Source organism: Colius striatus, chromosome 27, assembly GCF_028858725.1.
Source record: "Colius striatus isolate bColStr4 chromosome 27, bColStr4.1.hap1, whole genome shotgun sequence".
Classification (NCBI taxonomy): Eukaryota; Metazoa; Chordata; class Aves; order Coliiformes; family Coliidae; genus Colius; species Colius striatus.
In genome coordinates this window covers 1,758,744-1,771,090 of record NC_084785.1, presented here as the reverse complement: position 1 = coordinate 1,771,090, position 12,347 = coordinate 1,758,744, and the positions used below count along the sequence as shown (strand labels likewise).

Sequence of the window (12,347 nt, the reverse complement as noted above, 5' to 3'; positions counted from 1 at the left end):
GCCGCTACCGCCGCAAGAGGAACGGAGCAGAGTCTGAGCTCGGCCCTCAGCACAAAGGTGTAACAGACATGCTGGAGCCATGGGCTGAGCGCCGGTGTATGAAGCAGCTCCATTACCCGGTATCCAGAGTCCAGCTCGGCAGGAGGAGGGAAACCTCAAGACCCAAGAACACTTGTGTTACAGCCTTGTGATGCCGTTAAATTAAAGCATAAAAGAAACACGCACGCACAGTCATGGTGGAATTCTCACTTTGATTCCCATTGATTCTTGAAGAATACACTGAACACAGCACCGATATCTCTGTTGTTACTCTGAGGCATCAGAAGTAGACTTGGAGTCGCCTCCCGTAGCACTGCCTGCATTAGAGCTGGGGAATGGTCACACAAAAGACCGAAGCCAAGGCGGCATTCAGCAGCTCTGCCTGCTCCGTATCCTCCATCACCAGGGCACCACCTCGTTCAGCAGCAGGCTCACATGCTCCCTCATCTTCCTTTTGCTGCCCACACACTGGAAGGAGCCCTTCATGTCCTTTACATCCCTTGCCTGATTTCATTCCAACAGGGCTTTAGCCTCCCACGGGGTCCTCAGACACCAAAGATACAAAGAGCAGAAGAGCTGACCCTTTTGTGTAAACTTCTACAGCCCAGATCAGCAAGTCTAAGTGCTGAAGGGCATGTGCACGCCAGCCAGTGCTGAGCACCTCGGTACTGCTGACAGAGTGACAGCAGCAGAAACTGATCGCAAGCGGTGAGCTGTGATCATATGGGAGCAACCTGAGCTCGTCCCCCTCAAAACAACCAGCAAGGACCTTTCTACCAAGTTAGTTCCCTTGTGCAGAGGCAGTTTCACCATGTACTGGCCCGTGCAGTAGATGCACATGAAGAAAATGAATATTCACACCCCAGTGACTGTGCTTTTGTCAATGCTGCTTGTCCCAGCTGGTAGGTGCACAGCCAGGCTCCTGGGATGGGAGCTGTGGCAGCCCAGGGTGTGGTTGGCCGTGTTGCCACGGGCAGCAGCTCCCATTCTGATGTCACCCGTGACAGGAGAGGTCGGTCATGTTGCCACGGGCAGCAGCTCCCATTCTGATGTCACCCGTGACAGGGGAGGCTGGTGGGTATAAAAGGGGAATTTCGAGGAGAACCTCAGTACCAGTTGGCAGGAGCTTGGAGAGCACTGGCCAACGGCCTGCCTTGCGATGGCTTTGCAGCGGGAGGTCGCTGACAGAGCAGAGGAAGGTGAGGGATGGCTGTCCCCAGGGTCCCCACAGGCGCTGGCTGGGCTGTGTGTGTGGCTGTGAGCAGTGCAGGGGGAAGGCGGCAGCCTGGGCCGCGTGCTGTGTGTGAGGCAGCGTGGGCAGCCTGAGCCCAAGCACTGTCCCCACGCCCGGCACTGCCCGTGGCCGAGCCCCTCACAGCGTGCTGGCCCTGACACACAGGTGCAGCCATGGCAGCGGCAGCGGTGAGGGAAGAACTCCGAGTGCAGGAGATTCTGCCCCAGTGCTGTGCCACGGCCCAAAGCAGCAGCGACGGGGACTGGCAGCGTATGGTAGGTGTGCAGCGCTGCTCTGCCCACGGCCCGCGGCTGCGGCGCCTGGGGCTGGGTCAGGGGCTCAGGGCCTGTGTCTGTCTCCTCCTCCCAGAACGAGGCATTGCAGTGTCTTGAAAGACAGAGCCAAGCCTCGTGGCAGCTGCAGGAGGACATAGGCGAGCTGCAGGTGAGTTCACAGAGCCACAGCCCGGGTGCAGTTGGATGGGCCGCAGCTGCTGAGCCCCTGCTCTCTTTCCACGTGCAGGACAATTGTCTGGACCTGCAGAACGGGCAGAACCATCTCAGAGTGGTGGTGAGTGTCCCCTGCTCTGCCCACGGCCCGCAGCTGCAGCGGCTGGGGCTGTGTCAGGGGCTCAGTGTCTGTGTCTGGCTGCTCTTTGCAGAACAACGAGGCCTTGACACATCTCCAACACCGAGACCAGGAGATGCGGCAGATGAAGCTGGAGACAGCTCAGCTGAGAATGGAGGTGACCCAGCTGAAGGTGAGCTCACAGAGCCAAAGCCTGGTTGCAGTTGGATGAGCTGCAGCCGCTGAGCCTCTGCTTTCCTTTGCATGTGCAGGAGAAGAATCGTCACCAGCTGGCAAAGATCAGAAGGGAGGTGAGTGTCCCCTCCTCTGCCCATGCCCTGCAGCTGTGGTGGCTGGGGCCAGGTCAGGGGCTCAGTGTCTGTGTCCAAATCCTCTTTCCTGATGCATAACATCTGTCAGGATGTGGATGCCAGTGTAAAGAAACAGTGGCAGGTGCAGGAGAAGCTGCCTCTGCAGATGGAGCGACTGAGGGTGGAGGTGGTTCAGCTGAAGGTGAGTTCACTGCACTACAGCCTGGCTGAGGTTGGATACAGCCTCTGGAGATCAGAGGCTCTGGGACCTGACTGAGGAGCCAGTAGACAATCTGTGCAGAGCTCTGCACGAGGGGAAGGCAGCGAGGAGATGCAGCAGAGTGTGATGGGTATGGAGGGGCTCTCACAGCACGAGGCTGTGGCCACTGAGCCCCTGCTGTCTTTCTGCATGCAGAAGTACGTGCAGGAGAAGCTGGAAAGGCTGGAGCAGCTCAACGCAGAGGTGAGTGTCCCCTCCTCTGCCCACATCCCACAGCTGTGGCAGCTGGGGCTGTGTCAGGCGCTCAGTGCCTGTGTCTGGCTGCTCTTTGCAGTACAACGCGGCCTTGACACATCTCCAACACCGAGACCAGGAGATGCGGCAGGTGAAGCTGAAGACAGCTCAGCTGAGAATGGAGGTGACCCAGCTGAAGGTGAGCTCACAGAGCCAAAGCTTGCTTGCAACCCCTTGGATGAGCTGCAGCCCCTGAGTCTCTGCTTTCCTTTCCACATGCAGGAGTGGAATCAGGAGCTGAAGAAGTTGCTGGAGCAGCTCAGAGCAGCAGCGGTAAGTGTCCCCTCCTGTGCCCATGCCCTGCAGCTGCAGTGGCTGGGGCTGTGTCAGGGGCTCAGTGTCTGTGTCCAAATCCTCTTCCCAGAACCGTGCTAGGAAACATCATTTAGAAAGCAACAAGAAGAAGGAAAGTCAGCTGGAGGAGATGCAGCTGGAGATGGAGCAGCTGAGGGTGGAGATGGCCCAGCTGAGGGTGAGTTCACTGCACTACAGCCTGGCTGAGGTTGGATACAGCTTCTGGAGATCAGAGGCTCTGGGGCCTGACTGAGGAGCCAATAGACAATCTGTGCAGAGCTGTGCACAAAGGGAGGCTGGGGCTGTGAGCCCTGAGCCCCTGCTGTGTCTGCTTGCAGGAAATTCATCACACAACAGAAAAAGTGCTGGAGCAGCTCAGAAGGGTGGTGAGTGTCCCCTGCTCTGCCCACGTCCCGCAGCTGCAGCAGCTGGGGCTGTGTCAGGGGCTCATTGCCTGTGTCTGGCTCCTCTTCCCAGAACCTTTACAGAAAACAGTGCTTAGAAATGGTCACTGAGAAGAACAAGAAGCTGGAGAAGCAGCTGGCCAAGCTGAGGAGGCACCAAGAGAAGCAAAGCCTGGCAGAGGATATAGAGAACAGCAGAGAGAACCAGAGCCTGGCTGAGCTGGGACTGGACCGCTCTCAGAACCGCAGCGTGGATGAGGATAGAGAGACCGGCACAGAGAACCACAGCCAGGCTGAGGTTGGACTGAATGGCTCTCAGAACCACAGCCTGCCTGAGGATGGACTGAATGACTCTCAGAACCATGGCCTGGCTGAGAGTAGAGAGAATAGCTTTGTGAATCACAGCGTGGCTGAGCGGGGCCTGGACGTCCCTCAGCAGCAGACCCTGCCTGAAGATGGAGAGCATAACACAAAGAAACACACATACTGGTGAGTGTCCCCCCTGGCTGTCCCCTGCCCTGAGGCTGACTCCCACTCACAAGGCCGGGCTGCTGGGGGGTGCTGGGGGGCTCCTGGGGGCTCTGCAGCTGGCAGGGAGCAGCATCGCTTTGCCCTAGGCTGGGCTGTTTTCCCGGCCTTGTGGGGTGTCCTGCGCTGCCCAAGGCAGCAACGAGAAGGACGGGGAGCCAGCCCGTGGGGCTCCTGCCATCCTGTGGGCAAGATGGGCTTGGGATGCAGCCACCTTCTTCTGCCCCCCAGGAAACTCTTCCTGTTCTTCTTCTGCCTGATGGTCTTCCTGAGCTTCGCTGTGCCTTTCGTGCTGCTCTACAGCTTCTTCTATGAACACAGGTTCGTCTACAACCTGCTCTTGTATGTGATGTCTGAGACAACCTACGCCAAACTGGTGTACAACCTGGCAAAGATCTTCATCTTCCTGTTTGGGGAGCAGTGACCTTGTAGCCATCCCCACTAGATCCTTTTCTTTCACGTAGCACGAGACAGTCAATCAACGAGGGATGCAGCCAAAAAGAATTGTCTCCACCACATCTGGCAAGAATTAGGTGGCTGGTCTCTAAATGGGTGGTTGGGCACGTTGTTGGGAGGAATCATTTGTGTAGTTCTAGTTATTATAGGAATCTGCATAGGTTGTACAGGCTGCCCAGATGGGCTGTGGAGTCAACCTGGACGAGTTCCTGCGTGACCTGCTCTAGCTCATCTTGCTCTGGCAGCCTTGGTTTTAAACAAAGCCTCCTTCTTCTTGTGATCTTCTCTCCTAAAAGAATAAAATCAGTACAACCACCACAATATGTCACAGAATCCCAGCAGGATTGGGGTGGGAAGGGCCCTGCAGAGCTCCTCCAGCTCAGCCCCTGCTCCAGCAGGTTCCCCTCGCCCAGGGGGCACAGGAATGTGTCCGGGAGGGTTGGAAACCTCCCGAGAAGGAGCCTCCACAGCCTCCCTGGGCAGCCTGGGCCAGGGCTCCCTCAGCTCAGCACCAAAGGAGAATTAAACAATGAAGAATAAAGAAGGAACCAAAGAAAAGAGCCAAAGCCATAAAACCATCAAGGAATAAAAGGCTGGCAGTGAACCGCTGCCTGACATTGGCCTCTTGAGGTGTAGCGCACAGCGAGGCAACGCCTGCACGGAAGCTGCGACAGGGAAACACCAAACCGGGCGTTTCAATGCAGAACAGACAGGGGGGTGAGTGCCACAGCTGAGGAGAGGAGAACCCGCAACCAAACGAACAAACCCAGTTGCAGGAGAAAGGAAAAGAAGAAGAGCCGAGGCGCTCGGAGGCGACAGCTTCCCGACACCGCCGGCACGGCGGGAGCGCGCCCGCGGCCCCGAGCGGCGCTGCGCGGCCATTACGCAACGGATAACGGAGCGCGGCCTCCGCTCCCTCCCCCGCCAGCGCCGCCGAGCGCTCGCCCGCCGGCGACCCCGGAGGCTGCTGCCGCCGCTTCCCGGAGCACCGGCGAGACGTCGCGGCCCGCCGGGAGAGAGCGCGGCCCTCGCCCCGGGGCCGTCGCCTCAGCAGCCCGCGGCCGCCCGGCCGGGCCCGAGGGCGGGGAAGCGCCGTCCGACGCGAGCCCCCGGCGTCCCGTCCGGCCCCGGCCCGGCCCCGCCGCAGCAAGGTGACCCGAGGCTCGCGCGCCACGGGCCCGCCGCCGGCCGGGCGATCGCCAGCCAGGCTCCGGCCGGATAAGCGCCGCAATGCTCTGTCGGCCCCGGCCCCGGCCCCCGCCTGTACCTGCGGCCCGCGCTGCCTCCGGGTCGAGCTGTCGGTGCCCTCAGCTCCGCACACGCCGCGCCTGGCGCCGGCCCCGCCCCGCGCGTGGCTGAGGGCAGCGCCCGCCCAACGCCCGCCTCAGCCGGGGCCCGCTCCTACCGCCTCAGCCGGGGCCCGCTCCTGCCGCCTCAGCCGGGGCCCGCTCCTGTCGCCCGCCTCAGCCGCCACCCGCTCCTGCCGCCTCAGCCGGGGCCCGCTCCTGCCGCCTCAGCCGGGGCCCGCTCCTGCCGCCTCAGCCGGGGCCCGCTCCTGTCGCCTCAGCCGGGGCCCGCTCCTGCCGCCTCAGCCGGGGCCCGCTCCTGCCGCCTCAGCCGGGGCCCGCTCCTGTCGCCTCAGCCGGGGCCCGCTCCTGTCGCCTCAGCCGGGGCCCGCTCCTGTCGCCTCAGCCGGGGCCCGCTCCTGCCGCCTCAGCCGGGGCCCGCTCCTGTCGCCCGCCTCAGCCGGGGCCCGCTCCTGTCGCCCGCCTCAGCCGGGGCTCGCTCCTGCCGCCTCAGCCGGGGCCCGCTCCTGCCGCCTCAGCCGGGGCCCGCTCCTGCCGCCTCAGCCGCCACCCGCTCCTGTCGCCTCAGCCGGGGCCCGCTCCCGCCGCCGCTCCTGCCCCTTACGGCCACAGCAGGGCTCCGCCGGGCCCGGTGCCCGCCTGGAGGACGGCTGCAGGGCGCCAGGCCGCTACCGCCGCAAGAGGAACGGAGCAGAGTCTGAGCTCGGCCCTCAGCACAAAGGTGTAACAGACATGCTGGAGCCATGGGCTGAGCGCCGGTGTATGAAGCAGCTCCATTACCCGGTATCCAGAGTCCAGCTCGGCAGGAGGAGGGAAACCTCAAGACCCAAGAACACTTGTGTTACAGCCTTGTGATGCCGTTAAATTAAAGCATAAAAGAAACACGCACGCACAGTCATGGTGGAATTCTCACTTTGATTCCCATTGATTCTTGAAGAATACACTGAACACAGCACCGATATCTCTGTTGTTACTCTGAGGCATCAGAAGTAGACTTGGAGTCGCCTCCCGTAGCACTGCCTGCATTAGAGCTGGGGAATGGTCACACAAAAGACCGAAGCCAAGGCGGCATTCAGCAGCTCTGCCTGCTCCGTATCCTCCATCACCAGGGCACCACCTCGTTCAGCAGCAGGCTCACATGCTCCCTCATCTTCCTTTTGCTGCCCACACACTGGAAGGAGCCCTTCATGTCCTTTACATCCCTTGCCTGATTTCATTCCAACAGGGCTTTAGCCTCCCACGGGGTCCTCAGACACCAAAGATACAAAGAGCAGAAGAGCTGACCCTTTTGTGTAAACTTCTACAGCCCAGATCAGCAAGTCTAAGTGCTGAAGGGCATGTGCACGCCAGCCAGTGCTGAGCACCTCGGTACTGCTGACAGAGTGACAGCAGCAGAAACTGATCGCAAGCGGTGAGCTGTGATCATATGGGAGCAACCTGAGCTCGTCCCCCTCAAAACAACCAGCAAGGACCTTTCTACCAAGTTAGTTCCCTTGTGCAGAGGCAGTTTCACCATGTACTGGCCCGTGCAGTAGATGCACATGAAGAAAATGAATATTCACACCCCAGTGACTGTGCTTTTGTCAATGCTGCTTGTCCCAGCTGGTAGGTGCACAGCCAGGCTCCTGGGATGGGAGCTGTGGCAGCCCAGGGTGTGGTTGGCCGTGTTGCCACGGGCAGCAGCTCCCATTCTGATGTCACCCGTGACAGGAGAGGTCGGTCATGTTGCCACGGGCAGCAGCTCCCATTCTGATGTCACCCGTGACAGGGGAGGCTGGTGGGTATAAAAGGGGAATTTCGAGGAGAACCTCAGTACCAGTTGGCAGGAGCTTGGAGAGCACTGGCCAACGGCCTGCCTTGCGATGGCTTTGCAGCGGGAGGTCGCTGACAGAGCAGAGGAAGGTGAGGGATGGCTGTCCCCAGGGTCCCCACAGGCGCTGGCTGGGCTGTGTGTGTGGCTGTGAGCAGTGCAGGGGGAAGGCGGCAGCCTGGGCCGCGTGCTGTGTGTGAGGCAGCGTGGGCAGCCTGAGCCCAAGCACTGTCCCCACGCCCGGCACTGCCCGTGGCCGAGCCCCTCACAGCGTGCTGGCCCTGACACACAGGTGCAGCCATGGCAGCGGCAGCGGTGAGGGAAGAACTCCGAGTGCAGGAGATTCTGCCCCAGTGCTGTGCCACGGCCCAAAGCAGCAGCGACGGGGACTGGCAGCGTATGGTAGGTGTGCAGCGCTGCTCTGCCCACGGCCCGCGGCTGCGGCGCCTGGGGCTGGGTCAGGGGCTCAGGGCCTGTGTCTGTCTCCTCCTCCCAGAACGAGGCATTGCAGTGTCTTGAAAGACAGAGCCAAGCCTCGTGGCAGCTGCAGGAGGACATAGGCGAGCTGCAGGTGAGTTCACAGAGCCACAGCCCGGGTGCAGTTGGATGGGCCGCAGCTGCTGAGCCCCTGCTCTCTTTCCACGTGCAGGACAATTGTCTGGACCTGCAGAACGGGCAGAACCATCTCAGAGTGGTGGTGAGTGTCCCCTGCTCTGCCCACGGCCCGCAGCTGCAGCGGCTGGGGCTGTGTCAGGGGCTCAGTGTCTGTGTCTGGCTGCTCTTTGCAGAACAACGAGGCCTTGACACATCTCCAACACCGAGACCAGGAGATGCGGCAGATGAAGCTGGAGACAGCTCAGCTGAGAATGGAGGTGACCCAGCTGAAGGTGAGCTCACAGAGCCAAAGCCTGGTTGCAGTTGGATGAGCTGCAGCCGCTGAGCCTCTGCTTTCCTTTGCATGTGCAGGAGAAGAATCGTCACCAGCTGGCAAAGATCAGAAGGGAGGTGAGTGTCCCCTCCTCTGCCCATGCCCTGCAGCTGTGGTGGCTGGGGCCAGGTCAGGGGCTCAGTGTCTGTGTCCAAATCCTCTTTCCTGATGCATAACATCTGTCAGGATGTGGATGCCAGTGTAAAGAAACAGTGGCAGGTGCAGGAGAAGCTGCCTCTGCAGATGGAGCGACTGAGGGTGGAGGTGGTTCAGCTGAAGGTGAGTTCACTGCACTACAGCCTGGCTGAGGTTGGATACAGCCTCTGGAGATCAGAGGCTCTGGGACCTGACTGAGGAGCCAGTAGACAATCTGTGCAGAGCTCTGCACGAGGGGAAGGCAGCGAGGAGATGCAGCAGAGTGTGATGGGTATGGAGGGGCTCTCACAGCACGAGGCTGTGGCCACTGAGCCCCTGCTGTCTTTCTGCATGCAGAAGTACGTGCAGGAGAAGCTGGAAAGGCTGGAGCAGCTCAACGCAGAGGTGAGTGTCCCCTCCTCTGCCCACATCCCACAGCTGTGGCAGCTGGGGCTGTGTCAGGCGCTCAGTGCCTGTGTCTGGCTGCTCTTTGCAGTACAACGCGGCCTTGACACATCTCCAACACCGAGACCAGGAGATGCGGCAGGTGAAGCTGAAGACAGCTCAGCTGAGAATGGAGGTGACCCAGCTGAAGGTGAGCTCACAGAGCCAAAGCTTGCTTGCAACCCCTTGGATGAGCTGCAGCCCCTGAGTCTCTGCTTTCCTTTCCACATGCAGGAGTGGAATCAGGAGCTGAAGAAGTTGCTGGAGCAGCTCAGAGCAGCAGCGGTAAGTGTCCCCTCCTGTGCCCATGCCCTGCAGCTGCAGTGGCTGGGGCTGTGTCAGGGGCTCAGTGTCTGTGTCCAAATCCTCTTCCCAGAACCGTGCTAGGAAACATCATTTAGAAAGCAACAAGAAGAAGGAAAGTCAGCTGGAGGAGATGCAGCTGGAGATGGAGCAGCTGAGGGTGGAGATGGCCCAGCTGAGGGTGAGTTCACTGCACTACAGCCTGGCTGAGGTTGGATACAGCTTCTGGAGATCAGAGGCTCTGGGGCCTGACTGAGGAGCCAATAGACAATCTGTGCAGAGCTGTGCACAAAGGGAGGCTGGGGCTGTGAGCCCTGAGCCCCTGCTGTGTCTGCTTGCAGGAAATTCATCACACAACAGAAAAAGTGCTGGAGCAGCTCAGAAGGGTGGTGAGTGTCCCCTGCTCTGCCCACGTCCCGCAGCTGCAGCAGCTGGGGCTGTGTCAGGGGCTCATTGCCTGTGTCTGGCTCCTCTTCCCAGAACCTTTACAGAAAACAGTGCTTAGAAATGGTCACTGAGAAGAACAAGAAGCTGGAGAAGCAGCTGGCCAAGCTGAGGAGGCACCAAGAGAAGCAAAGCCTGGCAGAGGATATAGAGAACAGCAGAGAGAACCAGAGCCTGGCTGAGCTGGGACTGGACCGCTCTCAGAACCACAGCGTGGATGAGGATAGAGAGACCGGCACAGAGAACCACAGCCAGGCTGAGGTTGGACTGAATGGCTCTCAGAACCACAGCCTGCCTGAGGATGGACTGAATGACTCTCAGAACCATGGCCTGGCTGAGAGTAGAGAGAATAGCTTTGTGAATCACAGCGTGGCTGAGCGGGGCCTGGACGTCCCTCAGCAGCAGACCCTGCCTGAAGATGGAGAGCATAACACAAAGAAACACACATACTGGTGAGTGTCCCCCCTGGCTGTCCCCTGCCCTGAGGCTGACTCCCACTCACAAGGCCGGGCTGCTGGGGGGTGCTGGGGGGCTCCTGGGGGCTCTGCAGCTGGCAGGGAGCAGCATCGCTTTGCCCTAGGCTGGGCTGTTTTCCCGGCCTTGTGGGGTGTCCTGCGCTGCCCAAGGCAGCAACGAGAAGGACGGGGAGCCAGCCCGTGGGGCTCCTGCCATCCTGTGGGCAAGATGGGCTTGGGATGCAGCCACCTTCTTCTGCCCCCCAGGAAACTCTTCCTGTTCTTCTTCTGCCTGATGGTCTTCCTGAGCTTCGCTGTGCCTTTCGTGCTGCTCTACAGCTTCTTCTATGAACACAGGTTCGTCTACAACCTGCTCTTGTATGTGATGTCTGAGACAACCTACGCCAAACTGGTGTACAACCTGGCAAAGATCTTCATCTTCCTGTTTGGGGAGCAGTGACCTTGTAGCCATCCCCACTAGATCCTTTTCTTTCACGTAGCACGAGACAGTCAATCAACGAGGGATGCAGCCAAAAAGAATTGTCTCCACCACATCTGGCAAGAATTAGGTGGCTGGTCTCTAAATGGGTGGTTGGGCACGTTGTTGGGAGGAATCATTTGTGTAGTTCTAGTTATTATAGGAATCTGCATAGGTTGTACAGGCTGCCCAGATGGGCTGTGGAGTCAACCTGGACGAGTTCCTGCGTGACCTGCTCTAGCTCATCTTGCTCTGGCAGCCTTGGTTTTAAACAAAGCCTCCTTCTTCTTGTGATCTTCTCTCCTAAAAGAATAAAATCAGTACAACCACCACAATATGTCACAGAATCCCAGCAGGATTGGGGTGGGAAGGGCCCTGCAGAGCTCCTCCAGCTCAGCCCCTGCTCCAGCAGGTTCCCCTCGCCCAGGGGGCACAGGAATGTGTCCGGGAGGGTTGGAAACCTCCCGAGAAGGAGCCTCCACAGCCTCCCTGGGCAGCCTGGGCCAGGGCTCCCTCAGCTCAGCACCAAAGGAGAATTAAACAATGAAGAATAAAGAAGGAACCAAAGAAAAGAGCCAAAGCCATAAAACCATCAAGGAATAAAAGGCTGGCAGTGAACCGCTGCCTGACATTGGCCTCTTGAGGTGTAGCGCACAGCGAGGCAACGCCTGCACGGAAGCTGCGACAGGGAAACACCAAACCGGGCGTTTCAATGCAGAACAGACAGGGGGGTGAGTGCCACAGCTGAGGAGAGGAGAACCCGCAACCAAACGAACAAACCCAGTTGCAGGAGAAAGGAAAAGAAGAAGAGCCGAGGCGCTCGGAGGCGACAGCTTCCCGACACCGCCGGCACGGCGGGAGCGCGCCCGCGGCCCCGAGCGGCGCTGCGCGGCCATTACGCAACGGATAACGGAGCGCGGCCTCCGCTCCCTCCCCCGCCAGCGCCGCCGAGCGCTCGCCCGCCGGCGACCCCGGAGGCTGCTGCTGCCGCCGCTTCCCGGAGCACCGGCGAGACGTCGCGGCCCGCCGGGAGAGAGCTCGGCCCTCGCCCCGGGGCCGTCGCCTCAGCAGCCCGCGGCCGCCCGGCCGGGCCCGAGGGCGGGAAAGCGCCGTCCGACGCGAGCCCCCGGCGTCCCGTCCGGCCCCGGCCCGGCCCCGCCGCAGCAAGGTGACCCGAGGCTCGCGCGCCACGGGCCCGCCGCCGGCCGGGCGATCGCCAGCCAGGCTCCGGCCGGATAAGCGCCGCAATGCTCTGTCGGCCCCGGCCCCGGCCCCCGCCTGTACCTGCGGCCCGCGCTGCCTCCGGGTCGAGCTGTCGGTGCCCTCAGCTCCGCACACGCCGCGCCTGGCGCCGGCCCCGCCCCGCGCGTGGCTGAGGGCAGCGCCCGCCCAACGCCCGCCTCAGCCGGGGCCCGCTCCTACCGCCTCAGCCGGGGCCCGCTCCTGCCGCCTCAGCCGCCACCCGCTCCTGTCGCCTCAGCCGGGGCCCGCTCCTGCCGCCTCAGCCGGGGCCCGCTCCTGCCGCCTCAGCCGCCGCCCGCTCCTGTCGCCTCAGCCGGGGCCCGCTCCTGCCGCCTCAGCCGGGGCCCGCTCCTGCCGCCTCAGCCGGGGCCCGCTCCTGCCGCCTCAGCCGGGGCCCGCTCCTGCCGCCTCAGCCGGGGCCCGCTCCTGTCGCCCGCCTCAGCCGGGGCCCGCT

At 61.2% G+C, this 12,347-nt stretch overlaps 2 long non-coding RNA genes across 2 annotated transcripts; both read right to left on the bottom strand.

Moving 5' to 3' along the window:
- Positions 1-231: 231 nt before the first annotated feature.
- LOC133628056 (uncharacterized) lies at positions 232-5,775 on the bottom strand. The gene is made up of 2 exons (XR_009820499.1): positions 5,615-5,775; positions 232-356 (listed from the first exon to the last, which is right to left on the bottom strand). It is a non-coding gene; the product is annotated as an uncharacterized LOC133628056 (long non-coding RNA).
- Positions 5,776-6,549: 774 nt separating this feature from the next.
- LOC133628054 (uncharacterized) lies at positions 6,550-12,175 on the bottom strand. Its single transcript, XR_009820498.1, has 2 exons — positions 11,936-12,175; positions 6,550-6,674 (listed from the first exon to the last, which is right to left on the bottom strand). It is a non-coding gene; the product is annotated as an uncharacterized LOC133628054 (long non-coding RNA).
- Positions 12,176-12,347: the final 172 nt, after the last annotated feature.